General features: G+C 40.7%; 2 long non-coding RNA genes across 3 annotated transcripts; both read right to left on the bottom strand.

The window, feature by feature from the left end:
- Positions 1-1,139: 1,139 nt before the first annotated feature.
- Positions 1,140-2,130, bottom strand: LOC311271274. Its single transcript, XR_014624390.1, has 2 exons — positions 1,921-2,130; positions 1,140-1,746 (listed from the first exon to the last, which is right to left on the bottom strand). It is a non-coding gene; the product is annotated as an uncharacterized lncRNA (long non-coding RNA).
- A 4,866-nt stretch (positions 2,131-6,996) lies between these two features.
- On the bottom strand, positions 6,997-12,537 carry LOC311271269. 2 transcript variants are annotated; one of them, XR_014624385.1, is made up of 4 exons: positions 12,456-12,537; positions 8,060-8,161; positions 7,926-7,969; positions 6,997-7,646 (listed from the first exon to the last, which is right to left on the bottom strand). It is a non-coding gene; the product is annotated as an uncharacterized lncRNA (long non-coding RNA). The 2 variants fall into 2 exon arrangements; XR_014624386.1 differs by lacking the exon at positions 12,456-12,537 and adding an exon at positions 8,581-8,660.
- Between the last annotated feature and the right edge of the window lie 3,836 nt (positions 12,538-16,373).

Genomic DNA, 16,373 nt, shown 5'->3' on the forward strand with positions numbered 1-16,373 from the left:
AACCTCCCATATGTGTTGATATTCTCTAATCAACCTGTGTTTTTCTAATATACATCCCAGTTCTTATGTTTCTTCTGTTCTATTGAAGTTAACTAAAAAAAATTGTAAAAAAATTATTATATCTGTTTTTTTTCCATTGCTGGTATTGTGCCATATCTTAACTAAATATTTTATTGTTTAGGGGGTAAAAAAAAGAAGCACTACAGAGTTAATAATACAGTATTAGACATGTGGCTACCAAATGTCAACTATTTGGGTTTTGTTTTTGTCTTTTTGATTTTAAAAAAAAAAGAAAAAAAATCATTTTGTAAGATTATGGTCGTCTTTTATTTTCATTTATTTATTTATTTATTTTTAATTTTCTCATTGTTGGTATTATGCTATATCCTAGCTAAATATTATTTTTTGTTTAGGGGATTTTAAAAAAGTGGCTAGAAAGTGACTACCAAATGTCTACTGGATTTTTGTTTTTGCCTTTTTGGTTTAAGAAAAAGGGGGGGGGCCAAAACCAAAAAAAACAACTGGTTTTTACCTGTGCAGCACAGGTGTGTTCATCGTGGTACCTAATATGTTGTACACGCTCTTCAGTAAGGCTGTGGTTTATGTGGAGCAGTAAAATCGTCCTCTACTTTTGAAAGTGATAAATTGTTCTGTGTGGTTCTGACAATACTCAGTACGCCACTGTTAGACTTTGTTCTTTACATTTACTTCCTTTAACAAGTGTAATGGATGCTTCATATGTGTACTGTACCTTGCATTGAATAGAAATTATAAATTAAAAAAAATAAAAAAAAAATAAAAAAAAAAATATATTAGAACTTGGAGCACCAGTTGCTGATTTTCTTTTATATTTGATGCATTCGTCTTTCTCGTCCTGTTTGGCTGTTTTTTGTGATCGGATGATCACAAGGTGGTGAAATTACAGTTTTGATCATCTTAAAGCAGCTTATGATGAAATGTATTATTTTATAGATGTTCCTCTACAAAACATGAAGAAAAAATGCTAAATGGTTTGATGTTTATGTTGATAAAGGCTGAAAATACACAAGTCAGTTGGTTCACTTATTGATTTATTGAGAGAGATATAGATGTTAAAATGACTGCATATCAAACAAATAACAGGAGATACAAAAATAACATATAATTACAATAAATCTTTAACTAAAGACCAACATTTATTATATTTTTTTTTTCGCAAAACAGTGTCTTGGAATGTTTTGGTTATGATTTATTGATCACAAAGTAAAAGACAAGTGTGACCTCTGTACTCTGTTTATGAAATGACCTGGGATCCTCAGAGCACCTGTTTTCTGATACCTACACTCCAAAGCCAATCTGGCATTTACTCTTTTTACAGATTATCATATTAAAGCTCCTGATCGCAAAGTCATCAGGAAAAATGTACCATATATTATCTCATTAGCTCATTTACATTTCAAGCAGCCACATAATGCTGTGCTAATGTGCTACTAGTTAACCTACTGCACCCCGTACTGGATAAAAGGCTTGTTACAGCAAAAAATCCTCAAAACGATCATCAAGCATTCACTAAAATCCATTATCAATGTAAAACAAGTGTATCAGTGTGAGCTGTGGCTACACTGTGGCCTCTTATTTCTTTGGTTTGTTGACGGTGGCGTACAGGTTGCTGGGATCAGCAGACGCTCCAGCAGAAAGAGAGGAAGCTTTGATGGTGGTGTAGGTCACTGCTTCATCATCATCATCATCTTCATCTTTTCCCTGAACCTGAAAACAATAAACAAACAACACAACAAATAAATCACACAATATTATATTATACAGAATAATGCAAGTAAACGCAACCTTATGAAATCCAGCAGCACATGAACACAACACGATGAAATAACAACAACACAAAGTGATTCAGTTTGAAGTCTGAAGATTTCCTGTTTTTCTTACCCGATCTCTCCTGTTGGTGTTCCTGGTGTAGCTGACGGAGGCGTAGCAAACACCATCTCCAGGGTCAGCCTGCACAGAGAGGACAACATGTAGATTTAATCTGACTCACACTTCTCACTTTATTCTGTTCTAGTTTAACATTATTTTACATTCTTTTAATTCTGCCAACGTGCTCATGCTGTCTCTCATGTTTCAAATGACGTGTCAACATGTTGTGTAGCAGTTTATCTGTGGTGGTTTGACCTCTGTTTGACTACTCATGCTCTCCTCTAGTGTAGTCTGTGTTATCTGACTTCCCTTTTTATCTCTATCATACAATCTGACACCACCAACCGTCTTGGTAGCGTGTGATCTCACCGTGCCCTGACTGGTTTCTGGTGCAGACTGAGTCACTGCTGGGTTTGAGGTCAGTCCCTGAATAAACACAGTTTGGTCAAAAAGCATCTTACAGTTCACTTAACACACATGTAGTCAGGGTACAATAAAAACACCTGTGTAACATATGCAGTACATCTGTGCAGGATATTATACTCACAACATTGTCCTCCAGCTGTGTTTTGTTCTCTGAAAAGACAAAAAAGAGAGTTGACTTTAGCTTCCACAAAGAAAATCCAGTGTTGTTGTAACATCTTGTTTAAAAAAGTTTTCTCTGTGCTCTCACCTTCAGCTCTCTTCCTCCTGATGACTTTCACAACAATTATTAAAAGTGCCACTAAGACCACAGCCAGAATGATGAGCAGCCACCGCCAATCTGGAAACATAATGAAAATATATGAAGCATGTTGGCTGCAGCTTCCTGTTGAAGAGAGTTACACGTCATTTTAATTTGACACTTTTAGAACAAAGACTGCATCCAGTGTAAACACAATCTGAATCTACTTTGACCAAACAAGCAAACACAACACATTACCCACTGAACTCAATGTCCACTTACTGATTCTTTACGGAGCTTTCAGCTGTACGTTGCAAGGACAACAAAAAACTTATAATACAACAGAAACTAATTTTAAATGTAAAAACATTCATCCATTTACTAATGAAACAACATGAACCAGAAACCAGAGACACAAAGTGTCTGTCAGCATCTCACAGATTGTAGAAGCAGATAAAAATGTTCACTAACTACCCTGTGAAGCATCACCGGTCCCAGACCCTGTTGTTGTTGTTGTTGTTGTTGTTGTTGTTGTTGTTGTTGTTGTTGTTGTTGTTGTTGTTGTTGTTGTCCTTGCTGTTGTTGTTGTTGTCCTTGCTGTTGTTGTTGCTGCTGCTGCTGTGTCCTTGCCTGAACAGATAAACACAACTCAACAAACTGTTCAGTACAAAACTTGTGATGTAACATTAAAACTTAAAATCCCTAAAATAAACAGATATGTAACATAACTATTCACGTATGTTTGAAGATCAACATATTCTCACCTGGTTTCTTTCCTGATGACTGAAGTCTCAAGGGAAACAGCTGCTGCTCTTTGTTACCATCAGTCACTGAACAATTCAGAAATTTAAACCTTGACTCATAAATGTGATGAGAAGTCAAAATATTCATGTAGGCCTTGCAGGGAGACGTTGATGTCTTCACTTCTTGGTTATCTTTATCCACCTCTTTACTCATAAACAGCCACTTCACTGTGTGTGTACATTGTTCATATGTCGACACAGAGCAGATTAATGTCACCCCATGATCGTTCTGATGTTCAGTCACTGGTGAAGATGGAGATATTGTGAGAGAAAGACAACAAGAGTAACATTAACTTCATCACTGTGATCATAATTATTGTAATGTTTCACAGTTTGATCTGAAAACATTATGATGTAAATACTCACTGGAGACAACAGACAGATGAACCTCAGAGTCTGGATCTTGACGTATGTCTGATTTGTATTGCTGACAATAATAACGACCAGCATCCTCGACTGTGACCTTCTTCACAACCAGAGAACAGTTCTCTGTAACACTCAGTCTGTCTGATTTAGCTTTGGCATTTTCACCAATCTGCCCATGTTCGACCAATGCTACCGCTGATGTGCTTCTTGAATTGCTTAAGATCCAGGTGGTGGTGTCACATTGTTGCTGAGGCTTTATCACATTTTCACAAGGCAAAGTGACGTCATCTCCAACTCTGACAGTGACGGAGGCTGGAAGGTTTCCAGCTGCTCCTGTTTACAAGATCAGAGAAAAATATGAAAATAAACTGAAATGAGAAAAAATCTGTGATATTTCTTTATCCTTGTTTCTAAAAGTTCACTAAACTCACCACGTTGTAAACAAACAACACATTTTGTTGTCTTACTTCAATCATATATTTAATAAAGTACATTATTGCCATGCACCTTCCATTTCTATATGTGATATACGTCTTCTTACCTGTGAACTGAAGCATCGCTGTAAGAAATAAAGACATTTGAATCCATTTGAACTGGACCATCATGATTCTCTGTCTCTCTCCTTCTTCTGTCTCTGTTCTTATGATCATCTGAGTTTCTAAAGTCGTGCTTTAGTCGAGAGAAGCTGCACCTACTTCCTGTGGTTTGTATGATGTCACTTCCTCATTCTTAATTTTAGTCTGTTTTAGATTTTATCTCACTGAATTTCTTGTAAATATCACAACTTCGCCGTTCGCAGGTTTGAAATGTAGTTTTCTCTCATCCACAGTGACTGACAGCAACCACAAACTCTTGATCAGCAACATGAGATGCTGCCATCAGTGAAGAGGTCAGAGGTCAGAAGTCACAGCAGCCCCACAAAGATCCTGTGAAACTGTAATGAGCAAGTGAAGAAGACAAAGTCACTCATTACAAGACAAAGGAAAATGTTTGAGTCAATATAACACTGTAACAAACAAACTATATGAAGACTCTTCTTGAGTCTCAAGTTCACTCTGTGTCCAGTCCCACGGTTTATTTGTGACACTGACGTGTTTCACACATATGTTAGTGGTCTGAGGCCTGTTGGTTCCTCCTTCTTTCTCTGCACTTGTTTCTCTCAGAGAAGTGAAGGGGAAGTGTTTTGATGAGAATGTGGGTACAACAGCAGCAGAGCTCTGCAGGTTGATCCTCTAATGATGAGCAGATAAACATGAGAAACACACGAGGCTCACAGGAACACACAGTCCACACTTTATTAGGACAGAAGACAAAGAGGCGCTTATCAAATTCTGTTGAAAACCACTTGAACTCCTGGAAGGTTTGGACTCACTGAGACTAGTTACAACAAACGGTTCAAACACTGAGGAGCGTCCTGACTGAACTGTCTTTAACTGTCACGACGTGGAGCATCAAGCCTCCACAATATGTGCTGTTCAACTGGACAGTTACAATACTTCACCTGTGGTCTGGAGGTTTTTCATGCTGTATGCTCACTGCAGACACGACTAGTTGGACATTTAAGATGTGTGAAATGTATTTCCATCATTTTAGGTCAGAGTAGGTGGTCCTGTGCATCCAAACCTTCTGAAAGTAGCCTGAGTTATTAGATTTCTGGACATTCTCAGCTCACTTTGGCTGCATTTCTATCTGTATTAAGACATATTTTAGTGTCCAGAGAGAACAGAGCTGTTCAAGCCACCAGAGGGAAGGTTTACTACTAGTAGAGTCAAGACATTCATAGTAGAGAATATTCACTTTCCATTATGACACTGTTAGTACATGAAGGAGTCACAAAACACAGTGTAGAGTGAAGTGGTGAAGACGTCTTTATTTGCAGATGATATTGTTAACAGATATAATAAAGAGAAGACTGTTACTGACTCCAGGAACTGGATTTTTCTATATGAGTGTATATGTGTGATATGTAATTACAAGGGAAAATATTGTCATACAACTGTTCAAACAAACAATATGTAACTTCTGCCACTAGGGGCGTCTCTATCTGAACAAATCAAAGGATGCAGAGTGTTGTGTGGAGGGCCGGGTGGAGTGGGAGCTGCTAGAGCTGGCTGGAGAGTCCAGATTAGAGCCAGACCCTCTGGAGAATAAACACCAGGAGTCACTTCAGATCTGCTCTGATCAGGAACAATTTACTGACAGGAGGATATCTAAGAGATTACTTTTAAACTTTTGGGATTAAAAAGTGGATTTATGTTCACTTCTGACTGCAGCAGCGATCTGTGGAGCTGACCTCCATTGTCAGGTGTTTATGTTGTGTAATGTTGACTGCTGACTGGAGCTGGAGGGGAAATGTACTTCACTTCATGAACGTAAAGATACAGAGAGGAGACGGGAAGAAGAGGAGAGAGAAGCAGAGTATGTGGTGAGTAGGCTACTGAATTCACAGAGTTGTCCTGAATTTAACCTCACAGACACACACACCTAGTTTACAGTAAAGTAAACTGGCATGAGTAAAGCAAATAAATACAAATGTTCCTGCTGTCAAACTCACTTCACTGTTGATGAACACACCATTAAACAACCACCACTGCTGATGAACATCTACCTGATGTGACTTATAGGTACAAATGTTCACAGATGTTTAACATTGTATTCACCTTAAATTTAGTATTTTTCGCCGATTTCCCTGTGATGGAAGCAGCAGCGGCGACAACATTGTTGCAAACATTTGGGATGATGTAATGTAAGTACACAACTCAACAAAATATAACAAAGTTGATTTGAGACATTTTGATTCAGAATTCTTACATATTATACTTTTAATTGTCACAAATAATGAAACAGGAATGGCTAAAATGTAATATATTAGAGCTACATCAATGATAAAAATATTTACTTTGCAAAGGGGCAATGTTTACTGCATACAGTATGTATAAGCTGTGGTTTAGAGGTTTATTGTGCTGCATGCTCACAAAACAAGTGGTGAAGATGTCTTTATTTGCAGATGATACTGTTAACAGATATAATAAAGAGAAGACTGTAACTTACATTTAGCAGACACTTTTGTGCAAAGCGACTTACAGTAATTCATACATACATACACTGATGGCGGTGGCTGCCATGCAAGGTGCCGACCAGCACATCAGGAGCAGTTTGTGGTTCAGTATCTTGCTTTGACATGCAGACCAGGGGAATCAAACCAGCGACCTTCTGATAACAAGATGCTGGCTCTACCCCTGAGCCACAGCTGCCAGTGTTACACACTCAATTAAGGCTGAACACACATTCAAATACACACACAAATATGTGAAAAAAATAAATTGTCACAAAATTAAATACAAATTGCGTCCTACACAGAGAGCGAGAGGTCAATAAACTAAACTACTTGGCTCCACTCCCCGCTTGTCCTGACTGACCACAAATTCACATCACCTACAAAAACACTCGCGAGAGAGTGACCCATTAAAGGTGCAGTCTGCAAGTAACAAAAATACATCCATCCACTATTAAGTACCACGAATAAACTATAAAGATAATTTTAGCTGTCCACAAATATTGAAATTACAGAAACCTGTACTTATTGCCTGGCCATAAACAAACCATTTGTATAAATCTGTAAATAATGTAAATATTCTTATCCTTATTCCTTCTAATGAACTAAATCATTCTATCAACAAGAAAACTGCATTAAGGCTCCTACAAATACTAAATGAAAGTGAGTTAAAATGAGTTCTTCTGCACACAGAGACATGAAACTGAGCTCAAGCTGCTGCAGCTTCAACAACAAGCAGGAAATCTTCAAATCAGCTCTGAACTCTTCAGTGGAGTCTGACAGAGGCAGAAGTGTCTCCACAGTTTTCATATTTCACCACACCATCATCTTCATCTTCATCGTGATCCACCTGTGAAACACAACACAAACAAACTGTCACTCTGACACACTTTAACTGACAACTTTCACATCATTGACCCACATTTAACACAAGAAATAAGAAATAATCTGACAACACCTGAACGCACCATCACTTACGTATATATATTCATACAGTATGTGTGTGTATGTATATATTATCCCAGACGTGCTCCATATGTTCCTCCCAGCTGTCTGTTGATGTTTATAAACAGAATCAGCTGAACCTGAATGCACCACCAGCTGCTGTCTGATCTGATATGATCTTTACCTGACCGGCTGCTGCACCTGAACGCCTCACTGGTCTCTGGTTCCCTGGAAAATAAAGCACAGAGTAACATTTCAGCTCTAAACTGACAGTTTGTGTTCATCAGTCCAAACAAATGTTGGTGTGAATTTTCTCACCTCGAGCTCTGATGAGAAGAACAGTAATCACAGTAATTAGGACGAGTTCAGCCACACGCAGAACCAACATGATGTAGTTGACAACAGAACAATCTGTACGAGCTGTGGAGCAGAAACATCATGTCAGAGAACAAAGTTATCATCAAACATCAGGAGCACAACACATGTGTTTAGTCATGTCAGTGATTCAAGTGATTCATAGAAATTAAAGTTGCTTCTCATGTTAGAAACAACATTCTGGCTGCAGCTCGTGACTACATGGCTGAAGGTTGATTAAATCCTTCAAAACATTTTATGTCTTACAAAATGTTTGTTTGCTTTTGTAATTGGTTGTGAATGAATGCAAATATTTCTAAATAATATTTGTCAACAGCCACTGTGTCGAGCATGTCGTAACATTCAACCATTTACTGATGAAACAACACAAACCAGAAAACACAGACACAAAGTGTCTGTCAGAGAGGGGGGAGAGAGGGAGAGAGAGAGAGATGCAAATTATAACACAATGTAAAGAAACCTACCTGGAACATTGGAAAGAAGAAACTAAAAGCCAAAGTAGATCAGGATGTTATCTAGCCCTAAAATAGATGATGAATCAGCAGAATATCTCTACTGTCAGAGATAGAAAGCAGAGACAGATGCTCACCAAGTACAGGCTCAGTGACCACAAACTCACAATCCAAACAGGAAGACACAAACAATCATGGCAACCAAAAGAAAACACAACATGTGGTCACTGCTCGACAGGTGAGGTTGAAACAGAGATGCACTTTCTCCTACAATGTAAAAAACATTCAATGAAACCAGGAACATTTATTTTAACAAGTTCAACTCTGTAATCTCAGAGTTCAAACACACACACACACATACACACACACACACACACACACAGGATATACAGGATATACTGTATATATAATTAATGTAAATCAGTCTTGGTGTTGTGTTGGTGTTCATGTTGTTGTTTGTTGTGTTCTGTCCGAGTGTTTGGACAAGTTGTGTGTTGATGCTTTGGCAACATTGTTGCTGAAACCTTCATACCAATAAAGCTCCTTTGAATTGAATTGAAAATTGAGAGAGAGAGGGAGAGAGAGGGGGGGAGAGGGGGAGAGAGTGAGAGAGAGAGGGAGATAAAGATAATTTTTTCAAGATATTTTAAAACCACAACAACAAACAAGATACAAAACCAACACGGTCAATAATTCAGCATTCACAGAATCCAGATCATCTCAGTAAACTTCCACAGAACAGCTCGTCATCAACAACACAGCAGAGCACATGTTTCTAACACAACACACTGGAAACTTCTACAAATCTTTCATCATTCTGTAATAATTAAAATCTATTTTTAAACGAGCTTTCAACATTTTTACAAACATGAAAACAGCATCATCATCCACAGCTTTCTCTATTCTGTTTCTTCTGCTCAGATACACGGTCTGTCCCAGAAGAAGTCAACAAGAAGAGCCTGGATCTTTGACAGCAGATCAGGTGGGGGGTCAACACATGACAGACCATGTCATAAAGTGGATGATACCAAATTGTCAGTGATGAGGACTCGACCTCTGTAGGACATTTTGGTTTTAATCCGTTTCCACCTTGTTAAACGACCTTTGACCTTTTCGAGAACATTCTCCCAGTTATTAAGAACAAACGGTTGATCAACTAAAAACCCTCCTAAGTATTTCAGCCCCCCGTCTTCCAAATCAAACCCCCCAGTTAAACTGAGCTTCTTCTCCAGTCCACCAACACTGAGGGCTTCACGTCTGTCCCAGTTAACCTTGGCGGAGGATATTGAGCCGAACTGGACGACATCTTTTACCAACACATCAATATCCTGCTGGCTGTCCACCAGGATGACCACATCGTCTGCACAGGCTGACCATTTTAAAGGTGCATTACAACCTGGAATAGTCAGCCCCTGAAGGTCAGCTCTAAGTTTGTGCAACAAAAGCTTGATTGCTGAAGAGTATAACATGCCAGAGAGAGCGCAGCCTTGTCTAACTCCCCTTTGAACCTGAAAAGGAGGCCAAACAGTTTACAGATCTCTAAAAAGTCAAGAATCTAAATAATATTATCAGAAATCAGCCTGCCTGGTACACAGTAGGTCTGATCACACTGAATCACTTGTTCATCACTCTGCTCAGCCTGGTCGCCAACACCTTGGACAGCAGCTTATAGTCAGATCAGAGCAGTGACACAGGCCTCCAGTTGTTGATGAACTGCAGGTCACCTTTCTGAGGCAGTAAGGTAAGGACCGCCCTCCTGCAGCTCATACTTTGGTGGTTTTTCCAAAAAAAGACAAAAGTCTCTCTGAAGTTTTTATCCTCCAGTGAAGTCGTGTTAAAATGCCAATAGGCACTGTTGGGTTTTACTTTTTATAAAAACAGAAGCTCACAAGTGAGTGATCAGAGAAGCCAACAGGGCTGATAAAACAACTTTTAAATATTAAACATTCAAATGATGTTTAAAACAATAAAAACGATCAAGCCTGGTCATAGACAGTGAGTTATGTTTAGCGTGAGTCCGGGTGTATTGTCTCTGTTTATTATGAAAAACTCTCCACACATCACACAACTCCTGAGCCTCCATGAGATGAAGCAGACGAGTGTGAGAGGCAGCGTGAGGCTCTGCATGGTTCCTGTCTAACCTGCTGTCCTCAGTACAGTTAAAGTCTCCACAGATAAATACATATTCCTCATTATTACATTTATCAATCACTTCATTTAAACATCTAGAAACATCTACTCTCTCCACTCCCACAGCCGGAGCATTAATATTAATAAACACCATCTTTACATTTTCACACACTGCTCCTCCTTTTAACAGACGGCCTTTAATAACTTCTTCAGACTCTACAGACTGAGGAAGAAAGTTTCTGGAAGAAAGAAATCCAACCACACAACTGTTACTGGTTTTGTGACTTACAAAGGTTTCACCAGTCCACTCTGTCCTCCAGTCAGTCTCGTTATCAGAAGTACTGTGTGTCTCTTGTACCAGAATAACATCCAGCTTTCTGAGAGAACACAGCTTGAAAAGTGAAGCCCTTTTCCCATCATCCCTTGCTCCATTTAAATTCAAGCTGCCTATTCTTATGTCTCCCATAGCGAGAAAAAGGTGTAAAACAAAAGCAAGTGAACAAATCAGGGAGAAGAGGGAATATCTATGAGACTTATTCATCATCATCTAACTGCTTTCTGACCTTTTGAAGCAGTTTCTTCAGACGGTAAGTCTCCTGGTCAGTGAAAGCTTTCTCCTCCAGAGCTCCAGGACTTCTCCTAAAAGCCTTCACTGAATCAAGGAAGAGCTGTAGATCAGGGAACACTTCCTCAACATGAACATTTCTGCTCCCTTAGTGTTCTGCAGGATCTTCTTAATACTCATTAAAGAGTAACCACTCCTGTTGTGAGCCCACGTCTGTGAGGAGGCTACAGACTCCACACCACTCTCCTCATCATCTTCACTCTCCTGACTGCAGACACTCACTCTGAAGAGACACTTTCTTCACTTTACCAGAAGACTGACACACGTCACTGCTCACTTTCCTCTTCATGTTGTCTTTAAAGGAGTCTTCATCGATCAGCATGTCACCTTCCTCCTCCAGAGAACATTCTGCCTCCTTTGTTTCAGTCTGTGTGTCGACTGTGTCGCTGTTAATGCTGTCAGTGTGTGACTGATCAGTCACCTCCACAACAGCACCTGAACCAACAGAAACCGGACCAGCTGTACCTGAACCAACAGAACCCAGATCAGCAGCAGTATCTGGATCAGCAGAACCATGATCATCAAAAACTGGGCCTACAGCCTCTGAACCAGCAGCCTGTGAACCATCAGAACCTGAACCACCAGTCTGTGAACTATCAGAACCTGAACCACCAGCCTGTGAACCATCAGAACCTGAACCAGCAGCCTGTGAACCATCAGAACCTGAACCACCAGCCTGTGAACCATCAGAACCTGAACCAGCAGCCTGTGAACCATCAGAACCTGACCCAGCAGCCTGTGAACCATCAGAACCTGAACCAGCAGCCTGTGAACCATCAGAACCTGAACCACCAGCCTGTGAACCATCAGAACCTGAACCAGCAGCCTGTGAACCATCAGAACCTGACCCAGCAGCCTGTGAACCATCAGAACCTGAACCAGCAGCCTGTGAACCATCAGAACCTGACCCAGCAGCCTGTGAATCAACAGAACCTGAACCAGCAGCCTGTGAACCATCAGAACCTGAACCAGCAGCCTGTGAATCAACAGAACCTGAACCAGCAGCCTGTGAACCATCAGAACATGAACCAGCAGCTCCTTGATGCTCAGTTTCAGTCTGCTGTGTGCTCTGTGTGTCTTCCTGCTGTGAACTCTGTGTGTTCTTGTTCTGGACCTGGTGCTGCAGTCTCACCATTATTTGTCCCAGCATCTTGTTTCTGTGGACAGGTCCGGATGAGGTGACCCTCCACTCCACAGCCAAAACATTTCATCCTGTCAGAAGACGCATAAACAATGTGATCCAAATCATCCACTGAACAAGTTGAACTTGTCAGTGTTGTTCTTCAGAATCATAAAGACCTGCCTTCTGAAGGAGACAACGTGTTTCAGGTGTGGACATTTACAGCCCAGAGGAATCAGTTTGATTGAGACATTAAAGGAATAGTTCACTCTAAAACAAAATTCATTCAGTCATTATCGACTCACCCACATGCTGATGAGAACTCCGGTGTAGTTTCTTATTCCTCAAAGTGCAGCTGGAGACCCACGGGGGTACCCTCCGGCAGGAAAAATCCATATAACGCGCATAAGTGGTGACCCAGAAGATAAGGTCCATAAAACTACACAAAAACGAATATTCCTCTATACTGCTCATCCGCTGCAATCAAAGTGTCCTGAAGTGGCGACTTCCAGAGTTTACTCGAAACAATGTAATTCTGTACATTTTTCTTGCCTAAACAGTCACTCTGCTACATCTGCCTGGAGGCACGCTCCGCGTTCACGCGAGTCTCCCTCACAGCCGACTGCACTACGGAAGCCGCGCCAGATAAGATGAGCGAGACTCGCAATAGATACACACCGGTATTTACGTCCTGCTTTGAGCGACCGCACGACACACAAGCACAAGAGGGATCTGCCTGCACTAACGATTTGAAACTTTGACACTTAAAGCAGGAAGTAAATACCGGTGTGTATCTATCGCGAGTCTCGTTCATCTTGTCCGGCGCGGCTTCCGTAGTGCAGTCGGCTGTGAGGGAGACTCGCGTGAACGCGGAGCGTGCCTCCGTGTAAACATAGCATAGTGACTGTTTAGGCTAGAAAAATGTACTAAATGACGTTGTTTCGAGTAAACTCTGGATGTCTCCACTTCAGGACATACTGCAGCGGACAAGCAGTATGGAGGAATATTACAAAGTTTTTGTGTAGTTTTATGGACCTTTTCCTCTCGGTCACCACTTATGCTCGTTATATGGATTATTCCTGCCGGAGGGAAGCACTGCGTGTCTCCAGCTGCACTTTGATGAATAAGAAACTACACCGGACTTCTCATCAGCATGTGGGTGAGTCGATAATGACTGAATTACTGTCTGTGTGTCTCGTCAGTTCTCTCTGCAACATGTCATCACTAATGAACGGAGGACTTTGGACAAAATGATCTTTCTGGCTGGATTAACCAGCGGTACCACCTGAACAAAGGTGTCCTGGATCACTACACCTCGTTCAGCAACCATGCTCACTTTATCAACGCTGTCCAGAAAAATGACGACTCCACTGTTCATAGATGTGGACTTTATACCGTCATAAACTGACCTTTTCTCCGATTGCTAAACTGCAATCCTCCACAGAGCAATTAACAGTCGGACAGAGTTTAACTCCGTGTCGGTGTGAGCTTCTCCAGCCCCGCGCCTCAGACTCCATGAGTCGGCATGACTTCCAGCCGAGGCCGGTCGTTACCGCTCCAGAACCGAACCGCCTTAAACTACAGCACAAAATACAACTGCAGTAATAAATCTAACACAAAAACAAACAAACAAACGTACAAAAGATAGAAACACACACTCACTGAAATGCGCACCCACTCTGAGAGAGAGAGAGAGAGAGAGAGAAGTGCTGACACAATACCTTGTAAAGCATCATCAGTTGTCGTTGGCAGTTTTGTTGTTGTTGTTGTTGTCTCCTCACCTGAACAGACAAACACAACTCAACAAACTGTTCAGTGCAAAACTTGTTGTGATGTAATATTAAAATGTCTAATTTTTGTGCAATTAATTAATCTTAATTAACGCGTTAAAGTCCCGGCCCTAATTAAAATTTAAATCCTTAAAATAAACGGGAGAGAGAGACACACAGACAGAGAGAGAGAGAGAAAGAGAGAGGAACATGCAGAATTCTGCAGACACATTTTACATGCACACAGAAACACACCAACAAATGCATGTAGAGCAGAATTAGGCAGATACCCACTGATAATTAACATTCAAAAGAGAACACTCATCCTTTTTAACCACCTGAAATCCAGCCCCCGAGACACCCTCCACTCCAAAGCCCTCCAAACTCAAGAGCTGAGCCCAGAAAAGAGTCCCCTATGTCAGCTGGTACTGAGGCTAACTGCCCCCTCTCAGACAGTCTGACCAGCCTCACAACAACACTGCTCTCCAAACACCAATCAGAGTAAAGCAAATTATAACACAATGCAAAGAAACCTATCTGGAGCATTGGAAAGAAGAAACTAAAAGCCAAAGTGGATCAGGATGTTATCTAGCCCTAAAAGAGATGATGAATCAGCAGAATATCTCTCTACTGTCAGAGATAGAAATCAGAGACAGATGCTCACCAAGTACAGGCTCAGTGACCACAAACTGACAATCCAAACAGGAAGACACAAACAATCATGTGGTCATTGCTCAACAGGTGAGGTTGAGACAGAGATGCACTTTCTCCTACAATGTAAAACATTCAATGAAACCAGGAACATTTATTTTAACAAGTTCAACTCTGTAATCTCAGAGTTCAAACACACACACACACACACACACACACACACAGGATATACTGTATATATAAGAGGTAGAGAGGGGGAGAGAGTGAGAGAGAGAGGGAGATAAAGATAATTTTTTCAAGATATTTTAAAACCACAACAACAAACAAGATACAAAACCAACACGGTCAATAATTCAACATTCACAGAATCCAGATCATCTCAGTAAACTTCCACAGAACAGCTCGTCATCAACAACACAGCAGAGCACATGTTTCTAACACAACACACTGGAAACTTCTACAAATCTTTCATCATTCTGTAATAATTAAAATCTATTTTTGAACGAGCTTTCAACATTTTTACAAACATGAAAACAGCATCATCATCCACAGCTTTCTCTATTCTGTTTCTTCTGCTCAGATACACGGTCTGTCCCAGAAGAAGTCAACAAGAAGAGCCTGGATCTTTGACAGCAGATCAGGTGGGGGGTCAACACATGACAGACCATGTCATAAAGTGGACGATACCAAATTGTCAGTGATGAGGATTCGACCTCTGTAGGACATTTTGGTTTTAATCCACTTCCACCTTTTTAAACGACCTTTGACCTTTTCAAGAACATTTTCCCAGTTATTAAGAACAAACATTAAGAACAAACAAAGCCCTGACTTCCAAATCAACCCCCCAGTTAAACTGAGCTTCTTCTCCAGTCCACCAACACTGAGAGCTTCACGTTTGTCCCAGTTAACCTTGGCTGAGCTGCTGGCTGTCCACCAGGATGACCACATCATCTGCACAGGCTGACAATTTTAAAGGTGCATTACAACCTGGAATAGTCAGCCCCTGAAGGTCGGCTCTAAGTTTGTGCAACAAAGGCTCGATTGCTGAAGAGTATAACATGCCAGAGAGAGCGCAGCCTTGTCTAACTCCCCTTTGAACCTGAAAAGGAGCGCTCAAACCACCATTCATTTTCAGGATGCTCTGAATGTCACAATACAAAACCCCTAACTTTATCAATAAAACCAGGACTAAAACCAAAGGAGCTCAACGTGAGCCATAAAAATGCTCAACACGATCAAAAGCTTTTTCCTGATCTATTGATATGATGCCAGCTTTGAGGCCAAACAGCTTACAGATCTCTAAAAAGTCACAAATCAAAATAATGTTATCAGAAATCAGTCTGCCTGGTACACAGTAGGTCTGATCACACTGAATCACTTGTTCATCACTCTGCGCAGCCTGGTCGCCAACACCTTGGACAGCAGCTTATAGTCAGATCAGAGCAGTGACACAGTCACCTTTCTGAGGCAGTAAGGTAAGGACCGCCCTCCTGCAGCTCATACTTTGGTG

The sequence above is a fragment of the Pagrus pagrus genome, assembly GCF_965226575.1.
Source record: "Pagrus pagrus genome assembly, chromosome: 16".
Classification (NCBI taxonomy): Eukaryota; Metazoa; Chordata; class Actinopteri; order Spariformes; family Sparidae; genus Pagrus; species Pagrus pagrus.